This window comes from Acinonyx jubatus, chromosome C2 (assembly GCF_027475565.1).
Source record: "Acinonyx jubatus isolate Ajub_Pintada_27869175 chromosome C2, VMU_Ajub_asm_v1.0, whole genome shotgun sequence".
NCBI lineage: Eukaryota > Metazoa > Chordata > Mammalia > Carnivora > Felidae > Acinonyx > Acinonyx jubatus.
The window spans coordinates 87,947,022-87,970,063 of NC_069384.1; the positions used below are offsets into that span (position 1 = coordinate 87,947,022).

Consider the following 23,042-nt stretch of genomic DNA (forward strand, 5'->3'; position numbering starts at 1 on the left):
AAGAGTGGATATTTAACCGACTGAGCCACCCAGGTGCCCCAAAATGCACCCATTTCTAAGCAGCTGACAAATATTTAGCAGTAAAGGCCCTGAAGGTGACCTCTTTTCCCTGGAGGAATGGGGGAATATCATGTACCCTCTGCAGGATCGCTCCTAGGCCCATCAGGCCACCAAGTTCCCTCCAGGGCCAGCTCTGGGAAGAAGGGCCCGATGCCATCTGTCACGTGGAGTTCCTCCTCCCTCCAACAGCACAGGAGTACCAACCCAGGCAAGGCCCTGACCTGGGCGGGTAGAAGCCATGATCTCCAGCCAGTGAGCGCATGTCTGCCTCTTCGAACATACTGATCTCATCCCCAGCCAAGACTCCTGCTTCTCCATCTCCCCAACGTGGTTCTTGCTACTGAATGCTCTCCTCCTCCTGACATATAGGCTTCTGTATAAGGGAAAGGTGTCAGCCACCTAGTTCTGGAGCTTTGGTACCTGGTAATCAACTTCCTATCCTGCAGCGCGTGCCCAAGCGACCCACTGATCTGTTTGTCCTCCTTGCTTAAGCCGAAGCTCCAGGAAAAGAATTGGATTGCCAGGTATCAACTAAAGCTCAACATCTAGAATGAAATGGCTGACATTCCAGCCTAGCAAGGACCCCCTAGCAGGGTAGTCCATCTAGGAGGGGTTCAGGCAAAGACCAGAAGGCCAGCAGGTGAGAAAACAGACAACCAAAAAGACAAACAGATCAGCAGGCTCCTCTGTACAGGGCTGAGGGAAAGCCCCAGAAGTAAATAGTCCATGGGCTGCCTGAGAGCTCACTCCCACACCCCCCTCCATCCTTCCTTTAGCAGCTTCAAGCTCCGCAGACCCAACACCTACTGAACCATCTTGGAGGGCTGCACACAGGACCTCAGCAGCTGCAGGCAGCTACGAAGGGGAATTTCCCGCAGCAAGCTTGGGGGTGGGGAGGGAGGACTATAGCACAGGCCTGGGGAGGTGATTTTAGAAGTGCAACCTGGTGGGGGAGTTTTTTTCAGACCATCTGGAGGGAAGTGGTCACAATCTACTACAGATTCTTCTGAAATGACCAAGCACACAGAGGGAAATTGTTACATTGTTGAGAAACAGGGCTCCCTTGCTCTCTCCCCGGGAGGCTAAAGACTTCTATGTCAATCAGTGATCTTTCCCTGCCTGAGATACAGAGAGATGAGATCAGGCTGATGCAGAACTACTCTCACCCTGCAATTCTGCAGGTAGCCAATTTGGGCCTGGCTGACATTTTCTGTAATTTAAGATACTAAGAAAATTTAAAGGAGATCTGCCCTGTGTGGGTAAAGAAGGAACTAGTGTTTTTGGCCAGACAGAAAAGGTACTATGTTGTGTGAGTTATTGAGTTGTAGTATTTTAACTGGCGTGGGTATGTATTAACAGAACAAAAGTATCAATAATCTATACAATCTATAGTTATTGAAGCTATTACAAGTATCATAATAGGTGGGGAGGAAAGAGAACATCTAAAATACATAAAATTATTTTTAAAAACTCATTCTAGGAAAAGGAAATGCCAGAATAGGAAGATAAGGAGTCTTAATTAACAACAAATTCATCTATTTCCCTCCTTCAAATTGAGACACTCTTCTAAGGCAATTTGCTTGGAGAGCAGTTTTGCACCATAAATCTGGGACATGTTTTCTATGTGTGTGTTTGCTCTGCATGAGGCTTAAGAAAAACACAGCAACCAAACCACCCAGTCCAGCCCTGGAGGGAAAGAGAAGACCTAATCACCCGTGATGGAGATTACATAATAGAGAATTGCACACACACACACAAAAAAAAACCCCAAGAGTCTCAAAAGAATCAGCCTTTGGCTTCCTGTCATAAAAAATGCCTTTTCCTTTTTTCCTTTGTGAAGATCACTAAAAATCCTCCTTAAAGACCAAGTGGATGTCTTTGGTAGAAATAGAGGTCACTTAAGAATGATTTATAAGTGCACCCCAAGCCAAAATGAAGCATGTATCGATATCTAAAGTGCATCTGCATTTAGGGCAGCAAAAGCTCATAATCTGTTTCTAATCGGTGCCCTGAAGACGCTCCCCACGGAGGAAAGGCCTGGCTCCGGGCAGCCACCCCTCCAGAGGCCAGCTTGCCCCGCGTCCGGGCCCTTTCTTGGGCAGCCGCAGTGCTCCTCTCTTAGATAATGCCAGGTACTCTGGAAAGTAGCCGTGTAATAATACACAAACCCCTGATGATGTCAGCGTGTTATTGACTTTCCAAGTCTGAATGACTGAGCAGAGGAGCGGGGGTGGGGCGCAATCCATCCGGCAGCGCGGGGACCGGCCAAGCGAAAATGGGCTCGCAGGCCCGGCGGGGGAGGGGCGGCTCGCAGGCGCCGCGGCAGCTCGGAGCTCAGGCTCCGCGGCGGCGGCGGCGGCGGCAGCAGGGTCGCTGCAGCCCTGCCCAGCCTCGACTCCGGGCTCCCGGCTCCCGCTCCTCCGCTGTTTACGTTTGGTCCAGCACATCTCAGGCAGAAATAATTGAGGCCGCCCTCCCACCCCCGGAAGCTTTTACCACGTGGCAGAGCCGGTTACAAAGCAGGGAGCCGAGGGCAAAAAAAAGGGGGGGTGGCTCCCTGGTCCCTCCTCCACTCTGCACCCGGGCCTTCCTCCCCGCGCCTCGCGGCAGTGAATTTGAAAATCTAGGGGTCGCTTTCCGTGGTGTATTTCCGTCTGCAGAGGACCCCCTTGTAAATTGCACCTCAGCAGTGGTGACATTTTATGGGAAATGATTGACTTCCTTTATGGCGCTGGCAGTGCAGGTGCAGAGTCGGAGGCTCCCATTCTCACCCCGCAAATTGACCACAGGGCAATCTGTCATCTCCAAGGCTAGGTGTGAACCAGGCTGGGTTGCCCTTAAATGGAATTGCATTTAGAGGCCGGGATCTGGAAGGAAGAACTCCAAACTGGGGCGTGGCATTCCCACTGGGCCTGGCCCTTTCTTTCAGGCCACGAAGCTCCCGCCACACCTCCTGCAGTCCTCCCACCCAGCTCTGCTGGTCTCACCTTTGAGACTAGGTGCCCCAGCCCTCCCCTCTGGCCGAGCTCGGTACCTCCCTCACCTAGACCTGTTGAAATCTTCCCAGTAAGTAAAAGCCAGGCTCAGAACTTCTCCCCACCCCCACTGTGAGGGATTGCTCTTCCTTGGGGCTCCTGCCCTCTCTCCCCACCGAGCTGTGTTTGTGGAGCACCCGAATGGTCAGACCGCACAGGGGCTGTGGAATCGCATCGTTCTGAACCCTGCCCTGTGGCGTACTAGCTGTGTCAGTGTGGACAGAGTGCTCAGTAAAAAGTGGGTGGTAGTAATGCCCTCAATCACTGTCCTGAAGATCAAATGAGGGGGGCCTGGGTGGCTCAGTTGGTTTAGCGGCGGACTTCAGCTCAGGTCATGAGCTTCCCGTTCACCAATTCGATCCCCACATTGGGCTCTGTGCTGACAGCTCAGAGCCTGGAGCCTGCTTCAGGCTCTGTGTCTCCCTCTCTCTCTGCCCCTCCCCGACTTGTTCTCTCTCTCTCTCTCTCTAAGAAATAAATAAATAAACATTAAAAAGAAGAAGATCATATGAAAGCCAGATTTCATAAGGGACTCCTTTTTTCAAATACTGCAGGCCTTCATTAGTAGAGTTACAAGTATCAAAACAGGGCCTCCGTGGTTGGGTCTGAAAACAGAGTCAGCTGCAGTGCTGGACATATGATTTCCCCCTACCCTCCTGGCTTTACCGAGCCCGATGCTCTGGAGCTACCAGGGCAGGGTTATTGAGAAAAGCCATTTTATTTTTGGGCTGGGGATGGGAGCGGGTAATGTGCCTCTGACCCAAGCTGGACCATTCACAGCCACTTGCCAAGTCCTTCCCTCCCCTGGCTCCCCACATGGGATAGATAGGTCCAGAAGTGAAGAGCTGACACATTTGAGTCCAATCAGAAGCCTTCTTGAGGAATTTTGAAACTGGAAGTGAAAAAGTCCATTTCACCCCAGGGCTAAAATTGTAAGATATTATAAAGTTGGGAATCTTCTATATGACCATGTTTCCCATGATGTGGAGGGAAGGCCAGTCTGAAAACAGAGTCTGAGGTAGAGTTAAAGATAGACAGATGGAAACAGAGACAGAGATACACAGGCTGGGAGAGCAAAGCTGAGAGGCCCATAGAGTTGTGATGTTGGCAGTGCGGGTTCCTGGGTTCCTGATACAGTCCTGCCTGCCCAGGTTCCTGGGACAACCTGGTATTTTCTACAACACATTCTTCTAATCGTTTAACTTAATTTGCATTTTTGTTACTTGCAACCAAAAAAAGTTCTAATTAATACACACCACCATGGCATTTCTTAGTCTGATTTGTACAGTATCTTAGTTGAGTTCAAGACTACCTCCCCACCCCTACAAGAAACCCTCAGAGGGCAGAGCTGTGTATGTGTCAGTGCCTCACAACAAGGTGCTCTATAAATACTTCAAACTGAATTGAGTAAGGTGTGAGTGGACAGGAAATGCCCCAGTAGCTGTTGGAACAGGAGCCTCCAACTGGTTAACTTAAAGGGGAAACATCACGAATCGCCAGTCTTCTGGAAGCCCATTTATTCTGCCCCAGCAGTAATTAGGGTTTATTCGAGTGAATAGAAAGAGAAAAGAGAAGAAACTTTATCCCCTCTAAATTGCATTTAATAAAAATCTTGGAGAAAATGAGGGAATCATCAGGCTTAATAATTCCCCCTGGGTTTTTGTTGGAGAGAGGCTGAAGAAATGCACAGCATTCAACATTTATGGGACACCAGATCCACATTTTATCTGAGAAAATGCTATAGTGACTTAACCTACTTTTTCCCCCCTCATTTGTTTCCAAAAGGTTTTTTCCATCCTATGAGTCACTTCCAGTCAGATCCAAAGACAAAAGCTGGCTAATTATGTGTCAGTGAGCCAGGTTCCCACCCTGCCTTATCTTGAGCACCCTTTCCAGTTCCAAGAAGATGGAACACTTTTCAGCCTATAAGGCACTGAGTGGAACCTGTCGCATGTGGCTCTGGGGCGGGCTCTTAAAGGAGTAGGGCTGGGCCCTTCCCACTCACTCTGGCAGCTGGCAGCTGATCTCTCAGCTGATAGCACCTTGGGTGTCTCTTTCCCAGGGTTATTTCTAGTCAGGAACTCCTCATGAACCTACCCCATTCCTAAGGCACGCTGTTGAGCCCGGGGATACAAAGGTGAATATAAAAGGAGGTCCCGAACCTCTAAAATTTGTCAAATAATGGAGAAAGGCAGAAGTGAAGGGAGGTTAGACAAAGTTTGGGGGCCATGGAGCAGGCTGTGCTAAGATGAATGATTCCCATTCTCCATTCCTCACCATCTCTCAGGAGAACTCGACCTGGTTGACTGTTCCCAACTTCCTGAAACACGTTCTCTCAAGGTTTCCTTGATGCCTGTTTTCCAACCAGTTCTCTCCTCCCACCCCCACATGATCTCCCACCCCTCCTTGTAGAGATCTTCTTTCTCTTCCAGGTAGTGGTGCCACAACCCCCTGGCCGGTCACTCCATAGGAGCAACCCTTGACTTGTTCTTTTCTCTCATTCACCATATCCAATCTACCAGCTTGTTTACCTCCAAAAGTATCTCCACCAGTGCACTTGTCATCTACACTGCTACCACTCAGCAAAGCCACCCTCCTCTCTCCACACTCAGCCTGCTGCACAGGCCTCCAAGCCTTATGTAATCTGGTCCCGTATTGCACCCACACCACCTTCCCCAGCTCAGGCGACTCCAGCCACACTAGACCTCCTTTTCTTCTTCACCACACCACTCCTTCCCACCTGAACACTTTTGCTTTTGGAGCTAATACTCTGTGCCTGGAAGACTCTTCTGGTTCCTTCTGCCACTGGGTCCTCAGTATCTGTCTTACTCTGTTCTGGCCGCCATAACAGACTGGGTGGCTTACACAACAGAAACTTATTTCTCACAGTTCTGGAGGCTGGGAAGTCCAAGATGAAGGTGCCAGCCAATTCAGTGTCTGGTCAGAACCTGCTTCCTGGTTTACAGACACATGCCTTCTTGCTGTGTCTTTGCATGGTGGAGAGAGAGCTCACCTCTCTCAGGGCCTGTCTTATAAAGGCACTAATCCTGTTCATGAGGGCTCAACACTTATGACCTAATTGCCTCCGAAAGGCCCCACAAACACCATCACAGTGGGGATGAGGGCTTCCACATACAAATTTGAGGGCGGGGGACATCATCATTCAGTCCAGAGCAATATTCTTCAGGTTTCAGTTCAGTGGTCACCTCCCTAGAGAGGCCTCCTATGACCACCACACCTCACCTTCTCTCACATTACCCAGTTTATGGCCTATAAAAACATTTATCATAATCTGTAATGATCACTTCTGTTTTTCTAACTGCCTGATTCTGTATTCTCCGTCTCCCCATTATAATAGAACCTCCAGGAAGGCAAAGATCTTATCAAATCTTATCCTGCTCATTTTCATCATTGAGCTCACTGACCATGGTCTATTTCATAGCAAGTATGAAGTAAGTCCTTTTTGATGAATGAGCAGGGCCAATAGAGAAGGCTCAGGGTAGACATAGGTAAATTATATCCTCAAGAAAAAGTGGAAGTTCAGGGCTCTTGGGTGGCTCAGTTGGTTGAGCGTCCGACTTCGGCTCAGGTCATGATCACTAGGTTTGTGAGTTCAAGCCCCATGTCAGTCAGGCTATAGTGCAGAGCCTACTTCAGATTCTCTGTCTCCTTCTCTCCCTGCCCCTCCCCCACTTGTGCTCTCTTTCTCAAAAACAAATAAACATTAAAAAAATTAAAAAAGAAAAAGTGAAAGTTCAGTAGGTAGAGTCTAGAAGAGAGGCATGAAGGCATGAGACTACCCACATGTGATCCTGGAACCCTCTCTCTGTTTTTCTTCTGGAAGCCTCTCTTGACCTCACTTATCCCTCTAGCTATTCCTTATTACTCTGCTCCCTTTATTGCTAAATAGTGCTCAGAAGGGTTGTCTTAACTCACTGTCTTCAATTCCTCTTCTCCTATTTTCTCCTATTCATCACTACTGTGTCTGCCTCAAAGCATTCCACCCAAACTGCTCTTCTCCAGGTTATCAATGATCTCCACATTGCTAAACTTACCTGTGAGTTTTCATCTCACAGGTTCACCATCTAGTGAACTTAGCAGTATCTAATATAATTGATCACTGATGCTTTCTAGAAATACTTTCTTCCTTTTGTATCTACAATGCTATCTTTACTCCCCCACCCCCACCCACTGACTATACCATCCCAGTCTCCTTGCCGATCCTTCCACCCTACCCATCTTCTGTCTCCTGAATGCTGAAGCACTGCACATCCAAATCCTATAGTCCCTGCTTTTAAAATAGATCCCTTATTTGACTGCCTCTTACTACTTCCATGCTGCTACCCTGGTCTAAACCATAACCCTCTTTTACCTCTCTTCCCATACCTTACCTCTTACCCCCATGGCTTCCCAGCTGGTCTTCTCACTTCTGCACATCAGTCTGTTCACAGCCCATCAGCCAAAGGAGTCCTTTGAAAATATGTCAGGTCATGTCACTCTCCTGCACAAAACCCTCCAATGGCTTTCCATTTCACTCAGAGTCAAAGCCAAAGTCCTGACAGTGACATTCAAGACCTTACTGTATGGTCCCACAACCTACTCCCTCCCAGTTTCCTTCTACTCTCTTGCTTTCTCATTGCATCCCAGCATAGTAGCATCTTTGTTGTTTCTCAAACACAATAACCATTTCCTGTGTCAAGACAGCCACTGCCTCTGCATCTCCAAGATGTTGGCACAGCTCGCTCCTCCATCAGCTAGTCATCATTATAATAATGTGACATAACTGAAACATTCTTTTACCTTCTCAGAGAGGCCTACTTTGATCACCTGACATAAAACACAACCCCCATCCCCATTCTCAGCACAACTAAGTCCTCTTATTTTGCTCTGTCTTTCCCACAGGTCTCACCACTTTCTAATACGCACCCTAATGTTTATCATCTGCCTCCCTTTGTAATGTAAGCTCCCTTTTATTTAGTGATATATCCCCAGCACTGAACCCATTTGTAGGCATGCGTTAAATATCTGCTGAATAAATATGACATTTGAGAATGAAAGTTTACAGGCTGGAGCCTAGAACTGTGCCACAGAAGATGGGCAGTAATCGCAGCAGAGATAGAACTAGAGAAATAGGTGGAAGCCATGTGTCTTGAAGGCCTTGTGTGCTATGCTGTTATTTGGATGTCATCCACATGCAATGGAGTAGCACTGAATCCTTTTAAACACTGAGCTCTCATGACAGTGAATGTGCCTGATGTGGCTCTAGCTCCATCATGGAGTAGAATAGCACAGAGGCCAGCAGCCCAGAGCCCAGGTGACAGGCTGTGGGTACTTGGACGGGTGACCAAGAACCTTGTCTGAGCCTCGCAGTTCAAGCTGTGTGAGCAGTTGCTAATTTTGCTCATCAGCCTGCCTGACGAGACCTCCCTGTATGTACAAGAAAGAAAATATGGAACTCAAATATTGGTGAGAGGGGCTCTCTTAGCCAGACTTCTTTCACCTGAATCTCAAACCATGGGTATCTCTTGAGTGTGTATTGTAAGAATAATAATCACTTACCATTATATAGCACCACAGAGCCCACAAAGGATTTTTCCAACTATCTCATCTAAAAACTCAAAGACCCAAAGTACTCCAGCCAGTATGCTTAAGTATCTAGCCACTTCACTGGTTAAGAAAGGAGATAACATTGGGGCACCTGGATGGCTCAGTCAGTTGAGCAAACGACTTTGGCTCAGGTCATGGTCTCACAGCTCATGAGTTGGAGCCCCACATCGGGCTCTGTGCTGACAGCTCAGAGCCTGGAGCCTGCTTCGGATTCTGTGTCTCCCTCTCTCTGTGCCCCTAACCCACTCGCATTCTGTCTCTGTCTCTCTCAAAAATAAATAAACATTAAAAAATAAATTAAAAAAAAAAAGAAAGGAAATAACACTTATGTCCTAAAATACACTAGGGAACTTTTCTGATGAATTGCTAAGACTATGGTTACAACACAGCCTAGGGTACTTCTTTTCTCCTTCTAACAAATACTATATCGGACCTTAAATTTTCAGAGATCGAACGTTAGTGTTGTTCGACTTGATGCCATAGGTTTTTTGAATCCACGAAATGGCTCTTCTTTCTGCAGTCAGTCACTTGAACCTGGAGACAGAGACGCACAGAAATGCACTAACAGGTAAAACAGGTACTTTCCCCGGTTACTTCTGCATAGAGTAAGAGATTGTACGTGGCTTCCCCCAACCACTGAGAAAGCATCTATGCTTAAAAGAATATTTATAGGGCTACCAGGAGTTCCCCTTTAGTCCCCCTAACTCTTTGCACCCCTGAAAGGGTTTCTTTCTACATAAATAGTCTTTGTGCACCCCACATGCCTTTCTTCCTTGGCGGAAACCCAACTTAGACATGACTGGTTTTGAATGTTATAGCCCAAGCAATTAGCTTCATATAGATACATAAATGTTCCTAGCTGAAGCAGCTTTAGAAATTATCTAGTGCGTCTAGCTTCTTCATTTTCCAAATGAGAAAACTGAGGCTCAACAAGCGAAGGGAAGGGAAAAGAAAATTGATGCTTCCTAAGCTGCTGTCATGACCCAGACCTGTGACAGGCTGTGCTCCATACATGACTTCCTTTATTCCATCCTGTGGCCCTAAAAGAAAACTTTGAGGCAGGTGTATTGTCAGAGTTCTCTACAGAAATAGAACCATACCTATATATAAATAAAGGGAGAGAGAGAGACAGAGGCAGAGAGAGACAGAGATAAAGAGATCAATTTATTTTAAGGAATTGGCTCACATAATTATGGAGACTTACCGGTTCAAAATCTACAGAGTGGGCTGGAGGTCAGACTTGAGATTCGTGGAAAATCTAATGTTGCTGTTCCAGTCCAAAGGTCATCTGTTCGCAGAATTCCCTCTCGTTTAGGGATGGTCAGTCTTTTTTTCTATTCTGGGCTTCAGCTGATAACATGAGGCCCACCTGCATTTATGGAAGGCATTCTGCGTTACTCAGAGTCCACCAATTAAAATGTTAATCTCATCCAAAAACACCCTGACAGAAATATCCAGAATAATGTTTGACCAGGTATCAGGTCATCGTGACCCAGCCAAGTTGACACATAAAATTAAATGCCACAGTAAATAACATCATAACTTTACAAATGGACTTTGAAAACTAGTCCCCAGAAAGTTTGAGTGACTTGGTCAAGGTCACGTAGCTGATAAACTGGGACTCGAACTTAGGTTTTAAGTCCTAGAGAATCTTCTTTCTACTAATTTCTCCAAGGAAAAGAAAGAAAATAGCAATTTTCAAGTACCTACTATTCTAATATTTGCCAGTCTCCGTACTAAATGATTTACATAGTGCCATTTAATAGACCACCATTGCATAGACATGAAAACAGTATCTTAAAAGGTTAAATAACAAGCCCAAAGTGGCGAACAAGTACTGGCAAAGTGGGGATTTGAACCTAGGTTTATGTGGTTCTAATACTTGCTACCATCTGGCTTTTTTTTTTTTTTCCCATCTGGAATTTTTTAATGATGTTTTCCTTTGTACTCATTTTTCTTTCAGCTCAGCAGGATGTAATTTCTCCCCAAAATTTTAAGAAATTTTAAAATTTCAGAGTCTTTATCCACGAAGATTACTTCCTCAGCCCAAAGTGAGTTTTCAAATATCAGATAAGAATGCAAGATGAAGAGATGGACCATGAGAAATGAATGAACTCTGCCACCTCAAAATGAGTGTTGTCCCAATTTGAAAAGCTATCCCAGGCAACAATACACTCATTCCATTACTCAAAACTCTTTTGTGATTCCTCTTTTGAAATCACCTCCAGGGCCTGTCTCGCTTGCTTTTCAAAAGTAGTTTTAATGTTAGCAAATGTTCATTGTTTGATTTGGTGTTTGGGAAACAGCCCAAAAGCGCCTAGTGCCAAATCTAGTGAACGAGGCACATGATGAAGCTAATATAGTTTAGATTAAGACTAAAAAAAAAATGAGGTGTGACTACAAAATAGTGAGTGATCTTCCTTAAATAGCTGGAAAAGTGGCTTCCAAGGCAACCCAGCCTCATTTTGAGCAATGACAACAAAGTTGGAATAAATGTTTAAGTCAAAGAAGGTGACTACATAGGACAAGTGACTCAAGTGACTCCATAGGACAGGCAATAATCTATCTGGTGTTTCCTATTATATCATGGTCACTCTATATGTTAAAGTTGTTTTTAAAATAATCAATATTTTTAGAAATATTTTAGAATGAGATACTCTTACACATACATTGGTTAGTGTTGGCTGAATGAAAATCTAAACAACGTCAGGACCTATAATATCATGGCCGTCATAGTTCAGAGAAAATGATTGAGAATTTTCCATTATGTTTTTGAATCCTGATAATGCAAAGAGCTAATCAGACAAAGCGGTTTTCTTGGAAATAATCTCTCCTTTTTCAATAAGCACAAAGGAAACGTTGGAGAGAAAAAAGTCTTTCTCCCAAAAACAAATTAGAGAACTGTAGGTCTTTGAAAGTTTAGAAAAGAATGTCTTCCTGCTGCACAGCTGTCTTTCTTAAGGTCCCCTCATAATATCCCTTGTAATCCATACATGGAAGTCCCCTTAGATTCCACACATAATTAACACTTGGCAGAAATAAGGAGAGTGAGCCTGAGGCTCTCTTAAATTTCATTTAAGGAGTTTGGATTTCCAGGAGGGTGGCTGGGGGAGGGGAGGCCCCACTTCTCCCACAGAATTCCCAGTCACTGAATTTTACATGAATGTATAAAGATGTCCTCAGCCAGTCAAAAGGTATTTACTGAGTGTCTGCTCTGCATAGGGCACGGTGGAAGTGTTGAGGGAGTTGCCACCTGGCATGAAACAAAGTTACAACTCTCACTCATTTCATCGATGTCACTATAGGCCCTACCTAATATCTAGGTGTTAAGAGGAGAAGACGTGACTGAGGAGTTAGATAGGAAAGAAAGGCGCCATATTGAAGAATGGTCAGGATGCAGATGTCTGGAGTGGGGGAGGGTGTCCCAGTGCAGCAAAGTCAAGGCAGCTTGTGGCAACCGGATAGGAAGACTCACAAGTCAGGCTGAGGACACAAGCCTCTGGGCTGCAACATGCCTGGCTGTCATTCAGCATACATGTAGGGAGTTGGCTGCTACATTTCAGGCACCGTTTTAGGCACTTGTTGACTGCGGGAATCTGCGGGAAGACTTTTGACTGTTCAGTTTTGTCCCTGAAGTAAAAGACGAGGTCATCAGCTGGGAATAGGGATCGAGGCTGTTTGATTTTGAATAGGTAATATTTGTATACAGTATTAAATACAAACAGTGTGAGGAGGCAGAGGAAATCTATTTTGCCTCTGTCCACCAGCGCTCTAGTTCCCCTCTGCAGAGACAACCAGACTCCCCAGTCAGGAAGGACTCTGAGCAGCAGGCTGCCAAAAAGGAAGCATGAAGTTGATTAAGAAAAAATAATTGTTGGGGTACCTAATGTTTTTATCCTGGACCAGCAGCTGACTTTTTGCCCAGAGCAGTAATTAAGAGAGTGTTGAAACCTGTCCCTATCTTAATCTTCACAGGATTTTACTTTTTTCACAGATTGCTATCATATCTTTACTCTGCTTCCTTATCATCTTAACAATATTTTGCAGGACAACTTCACCCAATACCTGTTACCTTTATGGTTACCCCAGGTCAGTTTCTCTGAGGAGGCCTGGAGCTGAGCTGCTTCTGGGCATAGCCCCTTCTGAGTTGTGTGCAGGAAGCCCAAGGAGTTTGTGAGAATGGCTCAAGCACAAATTCCCCCTAGTGGTTCCCAGAACATGCTATAGGACCAGAAGAAAGTTGGGAACCCCCCAACATACACTCATACCTTATACTTCTATCTTGTCCTTATTAAAGAACATATAGGGAAGTACCTGGAAAAAAATATAGGAGAAAGCTGTCAGTTGAAATAAAATGCCATGTACCCCTCTCTGCAACTAACAACTTAAAAAAAGAAAATCTATATACCTTTATGGTGCCTGATGGGCATCATAACAGATGTTCTACAGATAAAAAAGGACTCCTGGATGGTTTAAACAGGAAGGGATTAAGAAGATTATTGAAAATGCTAGAGGTAAGGCTCTAGGCCAGATGTTCTTGAACTTCTGTGACTGAAACTCATAGCTAGAAATACCTTTTACATTGTGACTCAGAATACACATACATAAATGTATGTACATGCACACATGCAAAACTAAACTACAAGTTCCCTAAAACTAATAACTTCTACCAGGGACAATGTGATTGTCCCATTTATTCTATTCTGTCTTCTTTCTTTCTTTCTTTCTTTCTTTCTTTCTTTCTTTCTTTCTCCCTCTTTCTTTCTTTCTTTCTTTCTTTCTTTCTTTCTTTCTTTTTAAACTAAATCAACTAAATATGTTTCATTTCCTATACAGGCATACCTAATTTTACTGCACTTTGGTTTCTTAAGCTTTGCAGATATTTCATTTTTCACAACCTGAAGGTTTGTGGCAACTCTGCACGGAGCAAGTTTATCGGTGCCTTTTTCCCAACTGCATTTGCTCACTTTGGGTCTCTGTGTCACATTTTGGTAATCCTCACAATACTTCAAACTTTTTCATTATTATTATATTTGTTGTGGTGATCTGTGATCAGTGGTTTTTGATGGTACTATTGTAATTGTTTTGTGGTGTCACAAACCATGCCCATATAAGAGGGCAAACTTAGTGAAAGTTGTGTGGCTCTGATCTCTCCATGGGCCAGCTACTGCCCCCTCACTTTCCTTCTCTTCAGACCTCCCTATTCCCTGAGACACAACAATATTGAAGTAAGGCCAACTAACAACCCTACACTGGCCTCTAAGTGTTCAAGTGAAAGGAAGAGTCACACGTCTCTCACTTTAAATCAAAAGCTAGAAATGATTCAGCTTAGTGAGAAAGGCATGTCAAAAGCCGAGACAGGCCAAAAGCTAGGCCTCTGGCACCAAACACGTAGCTATTGTGAACACTAAGGAAAAGTTCTTGAAGGAAATTAAAAGTGCTACTCCAGTGAACACAAGAATGATAACAGAAACGGCCTTATTGCTGACACAGAGAAAGTTTGAGTGGTCTGGATAGAAGATCAAACCAGCTACAACATTCCCTTTAGCTACAGCCTAATCCAGAGCAAGGCCCTAACTCTCCTCAAGTCTATGAAGATTGAGACAGGTAAGGAAGAAGCAGAAGAAAAGTTTGAAGCTAGCAGAGGCTGGTTCATGAGGCTGATGGAAAGAAGCCATCTTCATAACACAAAAATGGAAGGTGAAGCAGCAAGTGCTAGTGTACAAGCAGCAGCAAGTTATCCAGAAGATCTGAGATAATTCATGAAGGTGGCTACACTAAACAACAGATTTTCAATGCATAGGAAACACCCTTCTACTGGAAGAAGATGCCATCCAGCTTTCATAGCTAGAGTGAAGTCAATGCCTGGCTTCAGAGCATCAAAGGACAGGCTGATTCTCTTGTTAGGGGCTAATGCAGCTGGTGACTTGAAGTTGAAACCAATGTTCATTGACCATTTCAAAGATCCTAGGGCCCTTAAGAACTATGCTGAATCTACTCTATCTCTGCTCTGTAAATGGAACAACAAATCCTGGATGACAACACATCTGAATATTTTAAGCCCACTATTGAGAACTTCTGCTCAGAAAAAAAGGGTTTCTTTCAAAATATTACTACTCATTGACAATACACCTGGTCACCTGAGAGCTCTGATGGAGAGGTACCATGAGATTAATGTTGTTTTCAAGTCTGCTGACACATCCTTCCTATAGCCCATCAAGAAGATTTAGACTTTCAAATCTTGTTATTTAAGAAATACATTTCATAAGGCTATGGTTTCCATGGATAGTGATTCCTCTGATGGATCTGGGCAGAATAAATTAAAAACCTTCTGGAAAGGATTCACCATTCTACAAGCTATTAAGAACATTTGTGATCCGTGGGAAGAGTTCAAAATATCAGCATCAAGAGGAGCTTGGAAGATGTTGATTTCAACCTTTCTGGATGACTCTAAAGGGTCCAAGACTTCAGTAGAGGAAGTAACTGCCAATGTGGTGAAAACAGCAAAAGAACTAGAATTGGAAGTGAAATCTGAAGATGGGACTGAATTGCTACAATCTCATGAGAAACCTTGAACAGATGAGGAGCTGCTTCTTAGGGATGAGCAAAGGAAGTGGTTTCTTGAGATGGAAACTACTCCTGGTAAAGATGCTATGAAGATTGTAGAAATGACAACGAAGCATTTAGAATATTACATAAAATTAGTTGATAAAAAAAATAGCATCAGGGTTTGAGAGGATTGATTTCTATTCTGAAAGAAGTTCTCCCGTGGGTAAAATGCTATCAAACAGCATCACTTGCTACAGAGAAATTGTTTGTAAAAGGAAGAGTCCATTGATGTGGCAAATTTCATTGTTACCTTCTTTTAAGAAATTGTCACAGCCACCCCAACTTTCAGCAACCACCACCCTGATCAGTCAGCAGCCAGCAAGGTGAAGGCGAGACCCTCCACCAGCAAAAAGATCATGACTTGCTGAAAGCTCAGATCGTGGTAGCATTTTTGGCAATAAAGTATTTTTTAATTAAAGTACATTTTAAACTACCTTAACAGACTACAATATAGTGTAAACATCCCTTTTATATGGGTGGGGACACCAAAAAGTGCATTTGACTCACTTTATTGTGATATTCCAATATTCAGTTTATTGCAGTTATCTGGAACAGAACCTACAAGATCTCTGAGGCATGCCTACCATTTGAAAAACATTGCTCCAGGCTGATATCTCCCAGGCACAACTCCCAGACCCTGGAACAACTGCCTCTGCCCCAGGGAAGGAAGCCTATTTGCACTGGCGCAGAAGCCGCCAAATTGGGAGACCCCCATCGGGTCAGGAATTCAGAGCCCAGCTGCCGACTCCAGAGCCAGGTGGTCTCCACCACAAACCTGCATGTCTCACCTCCAAATTAAAGTCCCACTGGAGTTTTTCTCATTGGTGGAAGCATAGCTGTAAGGGACTAAGAAATGTACTTTTTAGCTTTCTAGCCTCAACAAGCAGTGAGGGTTTTTAAATGAGAATGGGTAAGATGCTGTTGAGCAAGCCAATCCCTCTGTGAGGTTGAGGGCGCTCATTCTATCGTTCAGACATCTCTAGACCTCCATGCCACCTGTTTCCTAGTCTTTACAGCACGAAATCGTAAGCCCAGGATATTCCTGCGGTCCCTGCAATCGTGGGAATCCAAGACCTCTGACTATGACTCCACTCTCACCTGAGATACACTGAGCATGCTGAGGTAGTTTCTTAGAGATTTTTAACCCCTTTGACTCTAGAAATGCTCACTAATGAGCACCCAGTGCTCATCATACACGTGCGCTTGTGTGTCTGTGTTTTGAGGACAAAAATGTATAGGATTGAATTTTACATTTAACTTGAAAATGATGGCATCACATCAACTTGGCCTTTCAAAGAGCCACATTCTACACTCACAAATCATTTGGGAAACACTTAATCAACCACCATTCTGTGTCAAGTATTGTTATAGATGCTGCAATTCACAGTTAATTAACCAGTGATCTCTGCCCTCAAGGAACTTACAGTCTGATGGGGTGATAAACACATAAATCACATTAATAATAGTGTGTGACAAAGGTTAGGACATGCTCCATCATGGGCTGCTAAGGGAACGCAGAGAGGAAGACTTGAGTGAGACTGTGGAATCACAGAGGGATTTGGAGGCAGTGACCCTTTCACTGAGTTTTGAAGGACAAGCAGTCATTACCAGGTGAAGAAGCAGAAGAAGGACATGCCAGGGAGGAAAAAGAGCCAGCACAGCAGCCCAGGTGCCTGAAACAGGGTGACGAGCCTGAGGGACTGGGGACTGTTCCACATGATTGAACACAAGTCATACAAGGAGATGTGGCAAATGAAGCCATAGGAGTAGGCAAGTAGACCCTGCCCATGCCTGCTCTGCTAAAGAAATAGCCCAAATATGATAATAATGATTTACTTGAACACTGTAGGTTTATTGTGTCTTCTTTGCCACTGTTTCATGAAATTTCTGGGGTAGAACACAAGGATTTAGTGTTTATTCCTTATGTATCAAACCTCCTGTACTAAGGTTGTTAATTACACTGGGGAGGGGTGTAGAGAAGCAGGAAGCAAGGTCATATATTATGATGCAAATACCAGATGCAAATACAAATTAACATCTGGAAATGGGTCATTTATAACAACACTATTATAGGTGAGTGAATGTTTTTTAGGGTATTTCAGGGAATACACATTTACATAGAGTTTATAAAAATACTCTTAAAAGAGTAAGTAATTGACCCATCTGTAATGGTGTCCTTGTTGTCAGTAAGGTTTCTTCATATAAATTCAGAGCTGTCACTTACAAAGAAATGCTCTGAGGCTGAACTCTTTCATAATAGCATTATAATTTTAGACTGACTTCTGAGCTCCAAACCACTTAGAAACTTTTTGCCAGCTCTGGAATAGATAGCAAGCAGGGTAATACTCATTTAATTCCTTTGCACAGTAATCTGATGGCTGAATATGAATATGCTTCAGAGATTCTTTTAGGACCAGCTAGGGAATGAAATCAATCATAGTGCATAAATTACAAGAAAAGTGCTGTTGGTATCAATTACCTAAGCTCTGTGAATGTAAGTCGTCTAATTTCCTGTTAAATCAGTAATGTTACCAATCTTACTCTATTATTCTAAATAGGACTGTAGCTGCACTTGCTAGGAGTTGAATGAGGGCAGACAAATGGGAACAGTTAATGAGTCTCTCCAACTAATAACAAATTGAAGGTGTCAATAATAGTGAAACGATAACATGGCTCTCAAAGCTCCACCCTAAAGTCTGCAAAATAAGATTTAATTCTGTTACCTTTTTAATTTGCTCCCCTTTACTCTCCCTAAATCCATTTTGTACACAGCAAATGCCAGGTGAGTTCTGGCATTCCTACTGCCGCAGTGAGTCCCTATCTTCTCCCAAAGATAATGACCCTGAGCTGGTACAGGAAGTCTTGGCTGCACTTGCCCTCGTAATCTACCCATCCTCACTGCTCACGGCTACATTTCACTGACTCATAATTTCCAAGTATGATCAGCATGCTAACAGGAAAGGTACAGTCACTGGGCAAAGCAGCAGCCCTAGAGAGCAGGCCAAGGCCTATCCAATGACCGCTGGTAGCTGCCACCATTGATGGCATAACAGAAATAAGGACAACCACAATAACAACAGCAGCATCAAAACCTAGAGTACAAGAACATTCGCATATCAACCCCCTGCTGTTTGGTTGCTTCCTCAGCACACTACACACTGAACTGAAAAGGCAGGGAGTCCAGCTTTATTTAGCATTCGGCTATTAGTTCACTTCCTATTCCCCCAAAATAATAAAATTAGCAAATGGCATATCACACTGAGTCACACTGCAAGAATCAAACTTGCTGGGAGCCAAGGTACACCTAAGGTTTGGATAGACCTGGATTCGAGTCCAGGGGGATCACATACGATCTGGGCAAGTTGGGTCTTGCATGCTTTGCAGTCCTTCTCCTGTTATGAAACATCCTCTCAGATGGTACACTGACTACGCTATTCAGCCACCTCTCGGACAGGAAACACAACTCCGTCCTTCCACTTTCCTTGGTAAAGCCTCATCTTTGAGTCAAAGAAACCCAACTATCTAAATCACCCCCTTCTTTTTCAATTTGCATTCTTCTGTTTGTTATCATCTTGCAAACTGTACCTACAATTCTCTAAATCCATTTGCAAGTGCTCCCTTCTTTCCAATTCCACTCACAGAACACTTGATGAAGAGGATTCCTGTAACAAGGGATAGCTATTAATAAGTCAATTGTCAAGCAGTCAGATGAACCAAATAAGTAAATGCCAAATAGATGTAAGGAAACAGTGGGGCGCTCAAGCAAAGTCAGGTTTCACAGTTTTATTTAGCCACTTGGTCAGCTCACTACTTGCCTAACAGATCCCCTCAGAAAAGAAGTTTCCTTTACTGCTACAGAAATTAAAATGTAAAAATGAATGAATGAATAAAGGAAGGAAGGAAGGAAGGAAAGAAGGAAGGAAGGAAGGAAGGAAGGAAGGAAGGAAGGAAGGAAGGAAGGAAGGAAGGGAGGAAGGGAAGGCAAAGGAATGGCATGGTTAGAAGTCAGCCCAGGTCACCTCCAGTATAACTTATTGTTCTGGGAGGATTTGGTAGAACTGAAGAGGTTGAAGAACAAGGAAACTGGCAGGTCTCCCCGTACACATTTTTTAGGCTCATAAAAAAAGCTACAGCAGTCCTGTATGTGGCCCTGGTCCGTCCTGCACCATGACTGAAGACTATATCACAAATTAAGTTGAAATATTTAGAAAATGAGGATGCTCTACTGTATGAGGATTGGAGCGATATTGAGAGAAACAAACTGAATTTGCACATATTGAAAGTGGGTCATGAGAAATCAAGGAGCCAAAGGAAGTCACAGGACTCATTAATAGGTGACTAAAAGCAGGTCCCCCAGGCTGGAGCCCCTGCAATGCTCCACACTGCTTCCACTCTAGCCGTATCTGGATTACTTTACCGATTGTAATGTACTTAAATGTTGATTATCTATATTCAACTTCTGTGACTATAAATGAGATTAGAAAGTTTGTATGATGGGAAACTCAATGGCGCATCATGTGATAGCACGAAAAGAAATGTACTTACGATAAAATCCTTGCTGACACAAATAACTCAGCAAGCTGGTGAGAAGGCCAGGTCTGTATACATCGTGGTGTTATTATTAGCCAAGACTCTAGCTATGTTTATATTTCTGGTCAGGAGCAAAGAAAAAAGATACTACGTTCCTAAAGAAAGATTTACGTGGTACACCGTTCTTCAGAAACTGAGTTATTTCCTGTTTCAATACAAAAATGTTTATTTTTGTGTAATCATCTTTCCAGAAACATGTCTTAGCAAGGAATATCGTTAAGACTTTCTCACATCAAAAAATGCACTGATAGAATCATCAGAGGGACAAACAAAACAAAACAGAACATCATATACTCAAAAGCCTGTACTTGCTATCAGGAATTATTGTCATTGGTGTTACTTCAGCATCTTTTTCCAGAAGGACTGTATGAGAGTTATTGAAAAGTTTCAGATGGATGGAACAGTCCTAGATTGTGGCAGCCTGGGTCAGAGTCTGAAGGCTGAATGGACTGCTGCTTGGATCGACAAGGAAAGGGAAAGAAGGTGCAGTGGCGGGAAGGACAGCCTGGCCACCCTGAATGGCTTTACTGCTAGAAATTCAGCCAGCTTTGCAGGGACGCTGCGTGGCCTGCCGTGGGCCTTCCCCATGCAAGCCACCCATACAAGCATAGATTTCTAGAGAATAGCAACGCTAACAATTCACATTAATCCTGTGCTCGCCACACGCCAAACCCCATGCCGTGCACTTCCTCTCCTTAAGAACTCTGACACGGACTAAGGGGAAAGAGACAGAGGCTAGGGAAAGGGCGCTCACATTTCATTGGCCCACGCTCAGTCACGTGGTCACACCTAACCGCAAAGGTGGCTGGGAAATCTTCTAGTGTGACCCGTGAAGAGGCGGAGAGCCTGGATACTGTGGAACATTAGTAGCTTTTGCCTCGGGAAGGGGAATTTTCACCGGACTCACTATTGAATGCCTTCTTTCTCTGCCTCCCAGCAATTACTTTTAAAAGCAGTTTTAAGGAACAGTAGATACAGAAGATTTCCTGAAGGACATGTCATCTACTGATTTCTAAACAGTGCGGTGTGTATTTAGATCCATTATTTGTTCTTACAGGCGATATCCTGGAAACATGTTTTCTGATTTACGTTAGTTCTGTACGGCTTGAGCTGAGGAATATAGTGAGAAGCAGCTGCATGAAACTCACTGTTATATCCACCCAGAGGATGTTATTAAGGGGGAAAATTTCTCTCTGGTCTTAGTGTGAGTAAAAGCCATGCCTCTCTTGAATTGATTTTTTTAATCTTATCAATATTCAGAATCTTAAAATAGCTCATCTGTCCCACTTTGCTAAGGCAACTAAGAAACTCAGAGCCAAAGTTGACACCCTTCTCCAGACACTGAACAAAGACTTTATAATATTTATTTTTGTGTATAAATTTTATCTGTCTTTCATCATTTTCCTATCAAAAACAGAACAACTTTCCCTTTACGCTAATTGTTCCTCTTACTTATTTTCTGTTCGTATTTTACGTAGAGAGAGGGAAACTTGTGCTGCAAGATGGGTAAAGCAACATGAATTTGGCCATATTTGCAATCTGGAATCTAGCTAAATCCAACTTAGCAATGGGAGCTATGCAGAAAGACAAATGTGATAGATACTCCCCAGCTGTCATAATGCCTTAGCGCACAGGAAACTCTGTGAGCAGCTGACCCTCCAAGCTGATCTCAGGCCCATGGCATTCTTGGTGGTATCCCCACAACACCTCAGAGGTGAAAAGTCCCGGATGTAGAATGTGTGACAAAACTGCTCTTAGTTAGAGCCTTTGCTCAGTGAGGAGTTGTGAAAACATAGGACCTATGGAATAGCTTAAGAATTACCCATGTGCCCACACTGCAAATCTACTGGGGCCGACTAGCTGAGTGACCTTGAGCAAGACACAACCTCTCTGGGTTTCTCATGTCTTTATCTGTAAAATAAAAGGCATTGGACCATTGGACTAGATAATCTCTAAAGCCTCCTGCGGCACAATAAACCTGTGATGAATTCTTTATACACATTAAAAGAATTATCATCTCAACACTTTCCACAAGCATTTTAGAAATCAATGACTATGTCTAGAAAAAAAGGGCCAGTGGGAAACCTACAAATGGGAAAGCAGGCCAGTAGTAAAGGTAAGCTTAGAAACCACCATGGTAAAATGTAGCCACTTATCTTTGTGCACACCAGGTCGCAGCTCCATTATACAGACATAAAGGTTGTGTAGACAAGATGAGTTGGAATTTGGCTGGGGCACCTGGACAGTTAATCCATCTCTTGGCTTCAGGAATCTGATACTACTCTAAGAACACTGTTGTAGAATTTCCAGGGCATGCTGGACATGGGAATCAGCTTGCTCCATTGGTGGGCTACAGAGGGGCTCATGTCAACCCAGCATATCTCCCAGAACCACCCCAGTTTCCGGATTGCCCAAGTGAACATGAACAAAGTAAAGCATCTCTCAACTGTAATCCAAGAGGACTGTGAGTCCCCCACACTGCTTACAGTTCAGGACCTTGTGTTTAAAAGGCATTTTATGGTGAAACAAGGGATTAGCTAATCTTCTGGGCTAACGAAGGGCCAACTACAAATGTTTCCTGTGTGTATTGTGAAACCCCGAGATGACAGAGAAGTTCCGCATTGCTCTCTGAATTTCCCCTCCCCCATGACTTGCATTGGTCACACAAGCTATTATCTGAGACAAGCTGGCCAAAGCATGATGTTGTAATTTTTCTTGGTTCATACTTCTCAATTAATCTGCTTAGGAAAAGAAAAGACTTAAAAATTTTTTTAATCTTCTCTTGAATCACGGAAGACTTTTCTTATTTTTCCTCATCTATTGTCTAGTCTTATTCTTTGTTAACAAATCTGTTCTTTGGATACTTACTCAAGGGCCAAAAATAAAAGAAAAAGAAAAAAAAAACACTTAGAAACTGGGCACTTAAGCAATTAAAACTCAGACACGTATGGTTTGATACAAATGCACTGACAGCACAGCCCCTGAAATTTCACATATGCAGCCAACACCAACGATCCACTTTGATGAATAAATGTTAATACTATTTTCTTTGACTCATACTGTATGCATTTAATACTCTCTTTGGCCTCACTTACAAGAGAGTTTCTTTCTTTCTTTCTTTCTTTTTTTTTAAGGGTAAAG

General features: G+C 43.7%; 1 long non-coding RNA gene across 3 annotated transcripts in view; it reads right to left on the reverse strand.

The window, feature by feature from the left end:
• LOC128315234 (uncharacterized) overlaps positions 1-23,042 on the reverse strand; it is a 597,865-nt gene that overhangs the window by 512,136 nt on the left and 62,687 nt on the right. Inside the window, exons 3-4 of one of the 3 annotated variants that reach the window (XR_008297800.1) lie at positions 12,971-13,016; positions 9,907-10,071 (exon numbers count right to left, since the gene is read on the reverse strand). This is a non-coding gene — a long non-coding RNA (uncharacterized LOC128315234). Of the gene's footprint in view, positions 1-730; positions 3,514-7,486; positions 9,768-9,906; positions 10,072-12,970; positions 13,017-23,042 lie in introns of those variants that run through there. The other 2 variants (XR_008297802.1, XR_008297801.1) reach the window with 2 other exon arrangements.